Source organism: Mus caroli, chromosome 1, assembly GCF_900094665.2.
Source record: "Mus caroli chromosome 1, CAROLI_EIJ_v1.1, whole genome shotgun sequence".
Taxonomy (NCBI): domain Eukaryota; kingdom Metazoa; phylum Chordata; class Mammalia; order Rodentia; family Muridae; genus Mus; species Mus caroli.
In genome coordinates this window covers 184,836,913-184,851,595 of record NC_034570.1, presented here as the reverse complement: position 1 = coordinate 184,851,595, position 14,683 = coordinate 184,836,913, and positions in this window count along the sequence as shown.

Genomic DNA, 14,683 nt, shown 5'->3' with positions numbered 1-14,683 from the left:
TAATTTGTGGGGTGCTGAAAATTTTAACCATCACTTGAAAACCATGCAGCAAAACGGACAAAAATTGACATATGATGGTTAAAAACTTTTACCTTGTGGATCTCTAAAACTGACCCAGGGAAGCTCAAATACATAGGAGCCACAGAGAATCCTTGAGTTAGAGAAGAGTTGATGAAATAGAGGGCTGCGCAGGCAGGACACTCAGGGCTGTCTCTAGCCTCTTACCCTTCCCAGTGTCTGAGCCTTTTCTAAACCTTGGAGATTCAATTGTCATAGGTGAGGGTATGGGAGTACCAGGGTGGAGTCATTGCCATCTGGAGCTTATTTAAATTTGGGGACTCAACCCTAGTGGACAGTAGGGCCTCAAAACGAAGCAGATTGCCTAGTGTAGAAGTGTTAAAAGACAAATTTTCAGGACCATTGAATGGACTGTCATTTCCTGAAAACCCTCCAGGTGACTGGCTGTAGGTATGCCAGGCAGCTCTAGCCTCTAGCACTGTTTGCATGCTCCAGGGAGGGCTTAAAGTTCAAACTGATTCCTGCTGAGTCATTTTGTCATTGTGTCATTTATTCAAATGGGTAGGAGATTCACAAACTTGAAGCAGAAGTAGGAATTGATTTCTGAGGATCTGGGTTTGACTCTACTTAAATTTAATTTTTCATACACCCATTATCTGTTTTAAAAAGCAAAATCCTCATACATACAACTTGAATGGATTTTTGGTTCTCACCTCCAAACTTGTTTGGTCCACTCTTTTAGTGCCTCATTCAGAAACTCCTGACACCTTCCTCTTCCACCCCCATGTCACCCCACTTCCGTCTTTGGAAGTGGCTAATTCAGAGCCTCCAGAAAGCTATCATTATTGCCTTCGTCCTACTCCCCAAAACTTAGCTCAGAGTTGCGCCTACTTCTTTTGGTGCTGATCCAAGTTTGGATCCTGGAGTATGCTGGATGTTATACTGAGGACCCTCACTTTGCTGTTCTGTTTCTACATCTTGAAGTAGAAGCCCCCCAACCTCTCCTTTAATACCTAGATTGCTATCAAGCCCATTGATATTGCTGACCAATACATAACTTGTCCTTTCTCTCTCTATCTCTGTCACCATGTCCACCACCCTGATCCAAGCCCTCCTATGCCTCCTGCATAGGAGGCCTACAGCAGGCCTTCTTTCTGGGATCCCTTCAGCACTCACCTGCCTAAGTATAAGTTGTATGGTCACACTTTACATGAAATGAGCAATACTCTCTACGGGGACTGGCACAATGCGTGCTCCAGGAGATCTACTCACTACTTACTTTTCAATGAATGGCTGGATAGAGTAAGTGAAGAAGTGTTTGCCTTTGTGCAGCTGAAGTTATTGTGGTTTATTAAGTAATGAGTCCATGACTTCAGAATATCACTGTGAAAAAAGCCAAACACAGAGCTGTAACTATGTGAGTCAGAAACCTATGTGAGACTGTGCTGTCTACTGTGACTGCCTTTCACACTGGGAGACATATATGCTATCCATTTTTAACTGAGTGCATTTTTTTTATATTTTTAAATTGACATAATAATTGTTATATTTATGGGTACAGTGTAGTAATCTGATACATGCATACAATGTTATCATCAAATGAGGATAATTAGCATTCTCATTTTCTTAAGCATGTGTCATTTTTTTTACTGTTGAGAGCTTTCCATCTCTTCTTATAGTTCTTTAAAAAATATGTAATAAATTATTGTAAATTACAGTCATCCTACTGTGCTATAGAGCATTAGAGCTTCTATTTTGGTGCTGTTATTCCACCTCCTTCCACCTCACTCATCTCCCCTTCCTTCCCAACCTCTAGTCATCACTGCTTGCTCTGGTTTGAACACAGCTTGTCTGTTCTCCAACTCTTGTTGAAGATCAGTTCCCACTGTGAGTTATTAATAGGACAGAAACTCTTAGGTGATTGCTTGGCTTGAAAATGGTTGTTAGTGCACAGGAGTGTCTGTCTGTACACAAAGGAGTGTGTATGTGTGTCTGTGTGTGTGTGTGTCTGTGTGTGTGTGTGTTTGTGTGTATGCATGTGTGCGCATACACTCCTGTGCTCCTGAGGATCAGGAGGAAGCATGGGGCTCTGTGTGGGTGGCAGGCAAAACCAGTGGAGCACCTATGCTTCTGTGGGAGTAGGGGCTGGAGCTAGTAGTGTCTGCTCACTCTGCACTTGACTCTTCTTCACCTCTGCCGATTCTGTGTGCTACCCTGTCATGAATCATTAGCTATAGCATAAAAGAAGAAACAGATTCTGTCTTTTGTCCAGTGACTTCCCCTGACCCTCATTCCACACACACCCTGACAGCCTGTTTACTGTGCCATCCTAGCCTGCCCATCCTTGAAGCCCAACAGAAAGACTGTCCCCACTTGACATTAGAAAATCCTGGCCTGATGACAATGTAGTCCTCTTTCCAGAATCTCCCCTCCCACCCCATTGCCATTTTGCTTTGGCAGGTGTGAAATATTAATTGCCTCACTGGGGACTGGGCTTTTTCTGTCTGTCTTGTCTGACCAGAATATCATTCTCTTTTTCAAATATAATTACTGGGGTGGGAGGAACATGGGGGTGCTGCTGTGTGGGAGGGGGTGCCAGGCATGAGAGGACTATTGAGAGGGGACTGTGGCATTTTTTTTCTTAATCGCCTCTCGCCTGTCTGTTAATTAGGAGCTGTGATTTGCTACATGCTGTGATATTTTGGTTAATTATGAAAGAGAAAAGGACAAATTTGTCACTTCTTTTGTTTTTGTTCCTCTAGTCTTACACTGACAGTGGTATGAAACCTGATGTGCTGCTCAGGCAAAAGCACCAGATGCTATCACCCAAGAGGGGCATGAATGAGAGATGGGAAGGCTCACCAGGCCCACTGGTAGCTCTGGACTGTCTGGGACAGGTTCATGAGGTCACCTGGAAACTCTTACTCTTGACTGTGTATGTGACAGGGTTACCAACGAGGAACCCAGGTACTCAACAGCAACAGAAATTGTACTTAGCCTGCTGTGTACACTGCCCTTTCTATCTTGATGTCCAGGTTAGGAGCTGGCTTTCAGGCAACACTCATGCCAAGGAAATTGATCTTGATATTAGCAGTCCTGCAAACAGGAAGCTGTGAGCCCTTCTACTTCTCTGAGGAAGTAGGGCCATGTTCACTGAACCAAGTATGTATAGTGTAACATTCTTTGAGACTGGCAAGGAACCCACTACTCAAGGGATGTAATGGGATGGATCATTATCCCCCTATCAGTGGGAACTAAAATTTATTTCATATTGTATATTATGAAATATCACACCCCACTATCACTGGATTAAAAGTCCCAATCTTTGGGCTCAGAATTTTAATGGATTTCTGCTGTGTGATTACTTTTATGTGTTAGTTGGATCAGTTTACGGTATGACTGTTCAGTCAAATACCAGTCTAAATGTTATTGGTAGGATATTTTCCAGATTTGTTAGTCTTGATCACCAGTAAGGGTGGGTCCAACCCAATCAGTTGAAGGCATTAAGAGCACAGATCATGGGTTCCTGAAGAAGGAATTCTGCTTGAAAACGTACAGTTACAGAAACCCTGCCTCATTATCCTACCTGCTGGCCTGGCCAACAAATTCACTATTTCCCACAAATGCATGAACTGACTTCTTAAAATTAATGTCTCTCTGTCATCTTTTTGTATCTGTCTCCTATTGGTTTTGCTTCTCTGATGAACTCTGACTAATGCAGACTCTGGTGTAGCTTTCAGTCCCTGGTGTGATCTTGTCTCTTGGTTTCCTGTCTTCTGTATTAGAAAAAAAGGATATAACACCCAGAGGCAGCTCCACACCCAGGCACTCCAATGTGTCCAGGATCAGAGGATCAGAGGTGAGGAGGACACAACATCTGTCCTCCAAACCGGAAGTTACTGGGACAGGCAGGACCCAGGCTTACAGGAACTCCACCAGACCAGTGGCACAGGTTCCTTCTGGTCTGTATGAGCTGGTGCCCTGAGCAGATCTTGGGTGCAAACTCCATAGCCAACCCCACAACACCCAGAGGCAGCTCCACTCCCAGGCTCTCTAACACACCCACGATCAGAGGATCCCAAGATCCCAGGAGTTTGGTCACATCAGAATCTTAAGGTCTCCAAGGCAGTTTGACTCCCAGGAGATCAGACACACCCAGGATCTCAGGATTGCAGGATTCCAGAATCATAGGATCACATTGACAGCTTGACTCAGAGGAGTTCTGACACAATCAGGATCACAGAAAGATCAGGCTCCAGTCAGACATAGCCAGGGCAGGGAGTACTAAGATAACCAGATGGTGGGTGGCAAGCATAAGAAAGTAAGCAACAGAAACCAAGGCTACTTGACATCATCAGAACCCAATTCTCCCACCATAGCAAGTCCTGGATACCCCAACACATTGGAAAAGCAAGATTCAGATCTAAAATAACTTCTCATGATGATGATAGAGGACTTTAAGAAAGACATAAATAACTCCCCTAAAGAAATACAGGAGAACACAGGTAAACAGCTAGAAGCCCTTAAAAAGGAAACACAAGAATCCCTTAAAGAGTTACAGGAAAACACAATCAAACAGGTGAAGGAAAGGAACAAAACCACCCAGGATTTAAAAATGGAACTAGAAACAATAAAGAAATCACAAAGGGAGACAGCCCTGGAGTTAGAAAACCTAGGAAAGAGATCAGGAGTCATAGATGTAAGCATCACCAACAGAATACGAGATATAAAAGAGAGAATCTCAAGTGCAGAAGATACCACAGAAAACATTGACACAAAAGTGAAAGAAAAGCAAAAAGCAAAAAGATCCTAACCCAAAACATCCAGGAAATCCAGGACACAATAAGACCAAACCTAAGGATAATAGGTATAGAAGAGAATGAAGATTCACAACTTAAAGGGCCAGTAAATATCTTCAACAAAATTATAGAAGAAAATTTCTCTAACCTAAAGAAAGAGATGCCCATGAACATACAAGAAGCCTACAGAACTTCAAATAGACTTGAGCAGAAAAGAAATTCCTCTTGTCACATAGTAATCAGAACACCAAATGCACTAAACAAAGAAAGAATTTTAAAAGCAGTAAGGTAAAAAGTCAAATAACATATAAAGGCAGACCTATCAGAATTACACCAGACTTCTCACCAGAGACTATGAAAGCTAGAAGATCCTGGGCAGATGTCATGCAGACCCTAAGAGAATACAAATGCCATCCCAGGCTACGATACACAGCAAAACTCTCAATCACCATAGACGGAGAAAACAAGATATTCCATGACAAAACCAAATTTACACAGTATCTTTCCACAAATCCAGCCCTACAAAGGATAATAGATGGAAAACACTAGCACAAGGATTGAAACTACACCCTAGAAGAAGCAAGAAAGTAATCTTTCAACAAACCCACACAAACATAATTCCACCTCTAACAAGAAAATTAATAGGAAGTAACAATCATTTTTTCTTAATAGCTCTTAATATGAAAATTAATATTAATAACATAGCCTAATCAATTGAAATTCAAAATATGAGGAATTATAAATTTGTCACTTGTCAACCTGTGGTCTCTCTAATTTGGTAATGGGAGAAATAGGTCCAATATTGTACAATCTATATATGTTTTTTGCTTGTTTGTACATGAAGGGTCTTGCTGTGTGCCACATAATGGTCTTGAAATCATGCTTCTCCTGTCTCAGCCTCACTATTAGTAGGATTGTTTATGTAATGTTTTTACACTACACTATGGTTTTCAGAACAGCTTACATATTTCAAAATTATTTATACAGCCAAAAGAAATGTAGACAATTAATTTGGAAGGTAAGTTATAAAAGAACAGCAAAGAGTGAGACAGAAGGCTTTGCTTGATATTTATAGTTATTGTATCATTTTAAAGAAAAGGACTTTATAAGTTACTCTTATTCTGAGATGAATGCTTTTCAAAATCATCAAAGCCAATGAATCATAATCTTACCCTCACCTAACATCTGTGCCACCCTCCAAGCAGAACCATTGTTCATTGAAACCGTTGACAAATGACTTCATGGATAGACCATCTTAATACACACACCATTTCTTAAATGAATGTAACCTGTTCCCTGTGGGCTGAGAATGACGACAATCACTCAAGTCAAATAGCTTTGACTGTACAGTAAATCTGTATCCAAAAATCATACCTACAATTCATTCCTTGATGCAGCAGAACTGTCAACTCTTAGCTTATCTACTATGGAGGTAAAGTCCTTTGGTGATGTGAGGGACATTCAAGTACAGCCTTATTACAATGAATTCCAATGTCCAAAACCTGTTCTTATTTTGTGTTTGTCCCACAGTAAAAGCCAAGATTTTAAGCTCTATTAAAAACAAAACAAACAAACACAAAGACTTTATCTATTTGTGTTCATTAAAAAAACTAATAGTGACATATTATTTTAAAATATCATGCAGTTAATATATTTGGAGTTATTTAAAATTTATATTGAGAAAAACGTGTGTATTTTCAGTATTGCTGTAGACAAACATCTTCATAAGATTGTTCAATTGATTGTTGTTTTATATCAAACAACTTTTATAATACTCATTTTTATTGTTACAATATTTTATAAATTTTAAAGAATATGATAAAAAATGAAAGGTATTGCAGGTTTTGAAGGGGGGCTCTCTGGGAGGAGTTGGGGTACAAAAGGGAAAGAAGAACATGATGTAAGTCTATTTACTCAAAATATATTTTTAAATGTTAACAAATTCAAATAAATTGAAATTATATATCTTTCTCATCATAAAAAAAGAAAGAAAAAGAAAATAAGGATAAAAGCTGATCTGGGTCCTGTGACCTGCAGCCTATGTTGTGCAGAACCCTAACAGGGTTGGCCCATGAGTCCTTAATACATATTCGGTGCATATTGAACAAATCCATTTGGGAAACAAGAAAGATGTATATCCCTGAGTCAACACAGACACTTCCTGACTTATAAAGAACTTGTATTCCAAAAATTCATCTGTGTTAGCTGTCTGGATCTTTTCCCCATAATAGCAAGGATATCAGTGCTGGCAAGGCTCCTGGGCGAGCTGCCAGAAACCTATTTAACCACAGTATAGATTAAGTACTATGAAGTTGCCATGAAAAATAGAAAACAACACTCTTGCAAGGCTAGTAATTAAGTAAGAAATATGATAGTATTCAATAAAAATAGGTAAAAAAAATATTTTGAGTGTTAGAGTTTGAGAAAATGCTGAACAAAAGAGACCAGTAGAAAAATCTGAACAGGCCTCCTAAGCATTTTCAAGGGTTCTGGAAGTCAGTGGCATGGACTGTTCTCATAGCTCTGGGTTTTGCCTCCCCTCCCACACTGCTATTTGAAGCCAATTCTTAGTTATCCCAATGAAGGTTACTGCTTTATTCAAATATTTAATTGAAATACGTAAAGGAGTCATGGTATTTGGGCAAAAGTTAGAGAAAAAGAAAGAACCATATAGCACGTCTGTTTGAGATGGCTGAGAGTGAACTTGATTGGGCCACAAAGGATGGGAGTGGATTTCAACACTAACAGTTGTGAAGGGACTTGGAAAAGATGATGGATCACCAGTTCTTCAGGTTAGCACCTAGTGGTGCTGCTGCTCTGTATAGCTGAGGAATGGAGGGGCAGCCTTAAGAGGTGGGAGCATTCAGTGAAGTTTTCTAATTGGAGTCTGATCCTGCAAAGACTTCTCAAGTTGTAAGGATATAAATGAGTAATGTGATCAGCACAGCCATGATGCAACAGAAGAGTGAATGGCAGGAAGTTTTTAAGGTAGGCCTGGCTTCTTGTTGAGTCCCAGGAAGACAGAGTGACTCCTCACTAAAAGGTAGGTCTGAGCCAAGTCCATGAAGATAGAGGAGAGCTGTTCTGTTTGAGACAAAAGAAATAACTCCATGGAATTGACTCACCAGGGTGTTTTAGATATAGATGCTAGGATGGGGAGGTTTTGTTATTTTGAGTTTTCTGGGATTTGATTGATTGATTTTATTGAGGAGAAGCAGGATAGTGCATTTTTTACTTAGAAAACAAAATGTCAGCTTACCTTTCAGAATGCCACAATTTGGAACACAAATGATTCCCCCAAGGCTTGTGTTTAAAGGCCCCACTGTAGGTCCATCAGGAATCCTCTCATGACCTGAGTGAGGTGATGGATTTTTTTCAGGAAGTGGCCTCCTTCCCCTGTCACAGCAGGAAACCTGCTATGTGAATATGGCTCTTCCAGCAGTGAGCCATTCCAGCTTCTGAGAGTAGAACAGTCCAATTCCAGAAGAGTCTAGAATCTCTGCCTATGCATATCATTTATCTATATACATTGCAAAAGATTGCATGTGGATGAGGTGTGCACACATGTAGCAGCCTGTCGGCACACATGTAACATTCAGAGGAAGATGACAAGTGTCTTCTTCTATGACTCTTTATTTCTTAAGACAAGTCTTTCACAAAACCTGAACCGTGGCTGGCTGACTAGTAAATTCTCAAAATCTACCTGTCTCTATCTTCCAGTGATAAGGACACATGCATTCACAGATATACTTAATCTTTACATGGATGCTGAGAATTTGAACTCTGGTCTTACCCACTGAGCCATCTCTCCAGCTCTACAAGACTTTGTTCTCTAGAACAACTACAGATAATACTACCAAATACTATTTTCTTCAGTATTCTCATTTTGTTTTGTTTTATTGTTTTTCCAAAATGCAAAAAATATATATCTTATTAACTCATGGAAGAGAAGTAAAATGGAATTTGGAACAGCATGCATAGTGATAATTTACATTCCTCTTTTTATTTTATTTTATTTTATTTTATTTTATTTTATTTTACATCTTGACTATAGTTTCCCCTCCTCCTATACTCCCATTTACCCTGATCTTTTTCCCCTCCCTATCCATTCCTCCTCCTTTTCTTTTCAGTAAAGGGCCAGAGTAGATGGATATCAACCAGCCATGGCATATCACGTTATAAGACAAGGCACCCCCTCTTCTATTAAGGCTAGACGAGGCAACTCAGTAGATGAAAAGGGTCACAAAAGTAGGCAACAGAGTCAGGGACAAGTCTTGCTCCCACTGTTAGGAATCTCACAAGATCAAGCTACACAACTGTAACATAGGTGCTGAGGGCCTAGGTCCATCCTATGCAGGCTCTCTGGTTGGTAATTTGGTCTCTGTGTGCCTCTGTGGGCTCAGATTGATTTATTCTGTAGGTTTTCTTGTCCTTGACCCCTCTGGCTCCTGTAATCCTTCCTTCTTTTCTTCCACAGGAGCCTCCAAGCTCTGCCTAATGCTTGACTGTAGATCTCTGCATCTGTTTCTATCAATTTTGCTAGGTACCAATCTATGAGTATAAGAGAATATCACTAAGAATCATTTCATTGACTTTTTTTTTGCCATTCATGTATGGTTCTACTGTAGATATCTGGGCTGGGCTTATCTAGTCTCTGACTCCTGGCCCTCTAGGCAGTGCCAAGGGTGAACTTCCTCTCATGGTATGCATCTTACTCCTGGACTAATCATTAGTTGGCCTCTCACACATTTTCTGTCCTATCTTTACTTGAACACATCTTGTCGGCAAGACCAACTACAGGCTGAAAGTTTTGTGTCTGTGTTGGTGTCCCAATCCTTTGCTGGAAGTCAGGCTCCATATCCCCAGTTGTTAGGAGTCCTAACCCCCTCATCAATTCCTGGTAGTTTCCATTGCCCTGGGATTCTTGTTTATTGCAGAGATGCCTCTTCCAATTCCAGTTGTCACTCCCAGTACCCTTTCCCTTCATCTTCCCCACAGCTGATAGTTCCTGTTTCCAACCCCATCTCTACTCCTACCCCAATCTAGTCCCCTCTCCCCAGCCATCTGCAATGTCTATTCTGCTTCCTCTTCTCAGTGAGGTTTGCATGTCCTGTAGCATGGTTATCCTTTGTTTTGTGGCTAATATCCACTTATAAGTGAGTACATGCTATGTTTGTCTTTCTGGGTCTGGTTTACCTCACTCAGGATGATATTTTCTAGTTCTGACCATTTGCTTGCAAATATTACAATGCCATTGATTTTAATAGCTGAGTAATAAAATATTCCATGTTTTTTTTATCCATTCTTCAGTTGAGGGGCATCTAGGTTATTTCCAGTTTCTGGATATTACAAATAAAGTTGCTACAAACATAGTTGAATAAATGTCCTTGTGGTGTGATGGAGCATATTTTGGGTATATGCCCAGAAGTGGTATAGCTGGGTCTTGAGGTAGATTGACTCCCAGTTTTCTGAGAAGTTGTCATATTTATTTCCAAAGTGGCTCTATGCCACTTTGCACTTCCACCAGCAATGAAGGATTGTTCCCCTTGCTCCACATCTTCACCAGCATGAGCTGTCACTTGTTCCTTTGATCTTAGCTATTCTGATAGGCGCACGATGGACTCTCAGAGTAATTCTGATTTTGAGAATTTACTAGTCAGCCAGCCACGGTTCAGGTTTTATGAAAGACTTGTCTTAAGAAATAAAGAATCATAGAAGAAGACACTTGTCATCTTCCTCTGAATGTTACATGTGTGCCGACAGGCTGCTACATGTGTGCACACCTCATCCACATGCAATCTTTTGCAATGTATATAGATAAATGATATGCATAGGCAGAGATTCTAGACTCTTCTGGAATTGGACTGTTCTACTCTCAGNAGCTGGAATGGCTCACTGCTGGAAGAGCCATATTCACATAGCAGGTTTCCTGCTGTGACAGGGGAAGGAGGCCACTTCCTGAAAAAAAATCCATCACCTCACTCAGGTCATGAAAGGATTCCTGATGGACCTACAGTGGGGCCTTTAAACACAAGCCTTGGGGGAATCATTTGTGTTCCAAATTGTGGCATTCTGAAAGGTAAGCTGACATTTTGTTTTCTAAGTAAAAAATGCACTATCCTGCTTCTCCTCAATAAAATCAATCAATGGCTATGGATGTTGAACATTTCTTTAAGTGCTTCTCAGCCATTAGAGATTCTTCTGTTGAGAATTCTCTGCTTAGGTCTGTACCACATTTCTTTAAACTGGATTATTTGGTTTGTTGATGTCTAGTTTCTTGAGTTCTTTATATATTTTGGATATTAGTCCTCTGTTGGATGTATGGTTGATGCAGATCTTTTCCCATTCTGTAGGCTACAGTTTTGTTCTGTTGATGATGTCCTTATCCTTACAGAAGCTTTCCAGCTTTATATTATTAGAAGCAATTCATTAAGTCCAGGCCCCACTCAAGTAAATGGAGAACTGATGTCTCACCTAGAAGAAACAGTAGTAAAGAACTTGTGAGGTTGTGGCAGAGCCTTGACATAATTAATAAATTCTCAGAAAGATGATTGAGACCATCCTGAAAAGCCATTTTGATGGCTTGGGTATTGGGTAGTTTTATTTCACTGTAACAACAGAAATAGAAGGTAGGAGGGAAACAGAGAGCATTGTGGGTATCTAGAATGAGAGGCTTGAGAAAGCCAGAGAGGTTAATCTTTTTTCTACAGTGAACCACCCACTTCTGTTGCCAGAGTTGGTCTTAAACTGAGTGTAGAAAGTCTGATAAGCAAATGGAGAGAAAGCTGTGACAGTAGCAGAAGAGGTAAAACATAGATACAGGAGAAGAAAGTCTGAGTTAGCGATGATTTTTTTTTTTTCCTTCAGGGACAGGATCAGGAAGTCAGATAGCTATGAGACTCAGTTTATCTAACTGCAAGGCAGTAATAATAGAGTAGAGAGGTCATTTCTCTTCAGAGTGAGCTCTTCTTTTGAGTTGCAAATGGGGCTTCATTTCCAAGGCTACACAGAGGCTACTGCAACTTTGGCTACAGGTATGAACACCAGCACAGCCCAATTTCCTGGTATAGTGATGGTGGTTTATTCTCAGTCTTATCCTCCCTCACATCCTCCCCAGATTCATGAGTCCATCATCAGCTGGGTTTGCTTTAGTTCTGTGTATGTCAGTAGCAGCTACAGACTGAGATAGGAAGCTAACATCTCAGCTTTGGAACCATTGAAGATTACATCTCCTACTTTCTCTCTCTTTATAGCCCAACTTTCAAGCCCAGTTATCTGAATTAGGAGTGCCCTGAATCTGGATAGGCAGATGTGCATCACACAGGTGCTTCTTGGACTAGTTAGTAACTGTCAGAAGCCATCTAGGAAAGACTAAAGGCATGTTTCTTAGTTAGGGTTTTATGGTTGTGAACAGACACTATGACCAAGATAACTCTTATTAAAAAAAAAAAAGCAACAACATTTAATTAGGGCTGGCTTACAGGTTCAGAGGTTCAGCCCATTATCAAGGCAGGAGCATGGCAGTGCCCAGGCAGGCATAGTGGAGGAAGAGCTGAGAGTTGAATATCCATCTGAAGGCTTCTAGGAGAAGACTGCCCTCCTCATGTCTAGGAGGAGGGTCTCATTATCCACTGCCACAGTGATACATTCCTTCCAATCCTACTCCAATAAAGCCACCCCTCCTAATAATGCTACTCCCTGTGCCAAGCATATTCAAACCACCACAACATGCAAGTGAGTTTCCTGGGATGGCCCACCATTTTGCATGGCCTGCAATGGGTGAGCTCTTAGGATGCAGGATACTTACAGACTTTGCCCCAGCATTGCATCTTGCTGCTAATATGCTTTTCCTGTCATTATTACATAGCCTAATGATTCCTGGGCATCAGCCGACCCTATTGGGCAAATCCCCCAGCAGATCAAAGTGAAGATGAACTTTGACGGATTAATGCTGTTTAAATTAATCAATGACTTTATGGAATTCCTGATTTGATTCAAATAATTTTAGAAAGTAATTTTTAGGAGGTAGTTTTAGTTGTTTTGCCAAAAAAGATGTAAAAAAAGTTAGAATCAAAAATAGAATGTACCTTCTTCTCATAGAACAGTAAGTAAAGGTTGCATAATAAGAAATACAATGAGCTTTTATAAATTGCTCTAAAAAGAGAATTAGGCTTAGGACAAATTTGTAATCAAGGAAAAACATTCATTCTAGGTCAGGACCAAGGAAGAAGCCACAGGTGTACACTATGATAAAGCAAGATAATGTGAAATTGTTGCTTTGAACTTATAATGAGTTTATAGAATGAAACACTGCTTTGTACTTACTACTGACATCCTTCTGTAACTCCCCTTTTGTGTAACATTTTACCTATTTACCCATCACTGCCTTCCTTAGAGAACTTGTACCATGACTAGCCTGTGGCAAATAAAGATGAAATGTGTGTGTGTGTGTGTGTGTGTGTGTGTGTGTGTGTGTACACTCATCTGTACCATTGAATGTATACTTATTGTCTTCTTCAGTATTTTCAAACTCTGGTGTATTAGATAAAATTGATCTGACCTGACTTCAGCTTACCTTTTACAAAAAGCCTTCCCGAGTTAACTTTATATAGCAACCTAATTTGAATTTAGCTGAAAAAAAAAAAAACCATGTGGCTCTGTGATGCACTGTACACTGACTGAGTTGTTTAAACAGGAGCATCCAGTCTCCCCATCCAGATCACAAGTTCACTGAGGAGCTGCCCTCATTCCAAGGCCTGTACTACTGATAGGAAGACTAGATAGAGGTTGGAAATATATGATGAGATTTTTGTCTAGTTACATGATTCCCAGTAGCTCTGTACGACATGGGAAAGATTAAGGATTGAGTCTAATTTCTAGGAATCTATTGTTTTCTTGTCCATCTTTCCACCTCCAAGCACATGTTCTTGGGATTAAAGATGCATAGAAAGCTATGCTTCTGCCCCTGACCATGTGCTCAGACCTCCATTTACCAAAATAAATGATCAGGAACAGAATAATCTTTCTTCAACCTTCAGCTCTGTTTAGAAAGACCCTAATGATTCAAGAGACTAGTATCTCTGGACTGTCATTGACAGAGTAGGGTGGGGTGGGGGAAATTTTTCTACACAGGACCTTTTCTCACTTTTTATTTCTTTCATCCTTATTTGCATTCTGTAAGGAGGTCACATATTCTAGAATATAACCTCCTTATTTCATTCCATAAATTTAATTGTTATTTCTGTGTTTGTGAAAGATAAAGGATTAAGGCAATGCTTCACATTATAGCACCATTTGTAAATGCTAATAATTATTTATGAAATTATCTAGGATTTTATAGCAAGGAAGATAATAACTTAAATTGATGTATTAAGCACGCACAATCATTATTTTAACAACATGAAATGTACCTCTATAGAATAATCATTTCATAAATATGAAGAAAACATTCAGAAGTGGCACCTTAATTTAAGACTTTACAGGATTCATAGCACCCAAATCCCCAACCCTTTTTCTTCAAGACAGATGGAGTTTCTTATCTGGCTGCACTATTCTTCTTTCTTGAAGTGAAAATGAATTCTTAAATTAAAAGATATATTATCAAGGTAATTTTGGCAATGTGATGAAGCAGTGGGAGAGGAGATAAGACGAAGGATTCCTGGGACCAGAACAAACTGGGTAAACCTTATCTATACTTAGCTAACACCACACATCCCTTTGCTTCCCCCACCCCCCACTTCCAGATGCCCACAGTGTAGCATCCCTGCAGGGGCTGAAGAGACACATTATTTCCCTTGAATATTAAGGTTTGAACTACTTTGAGCAAGGGATACCTCAACAAAGAAGATCAAGAGAAATAAAGGAGA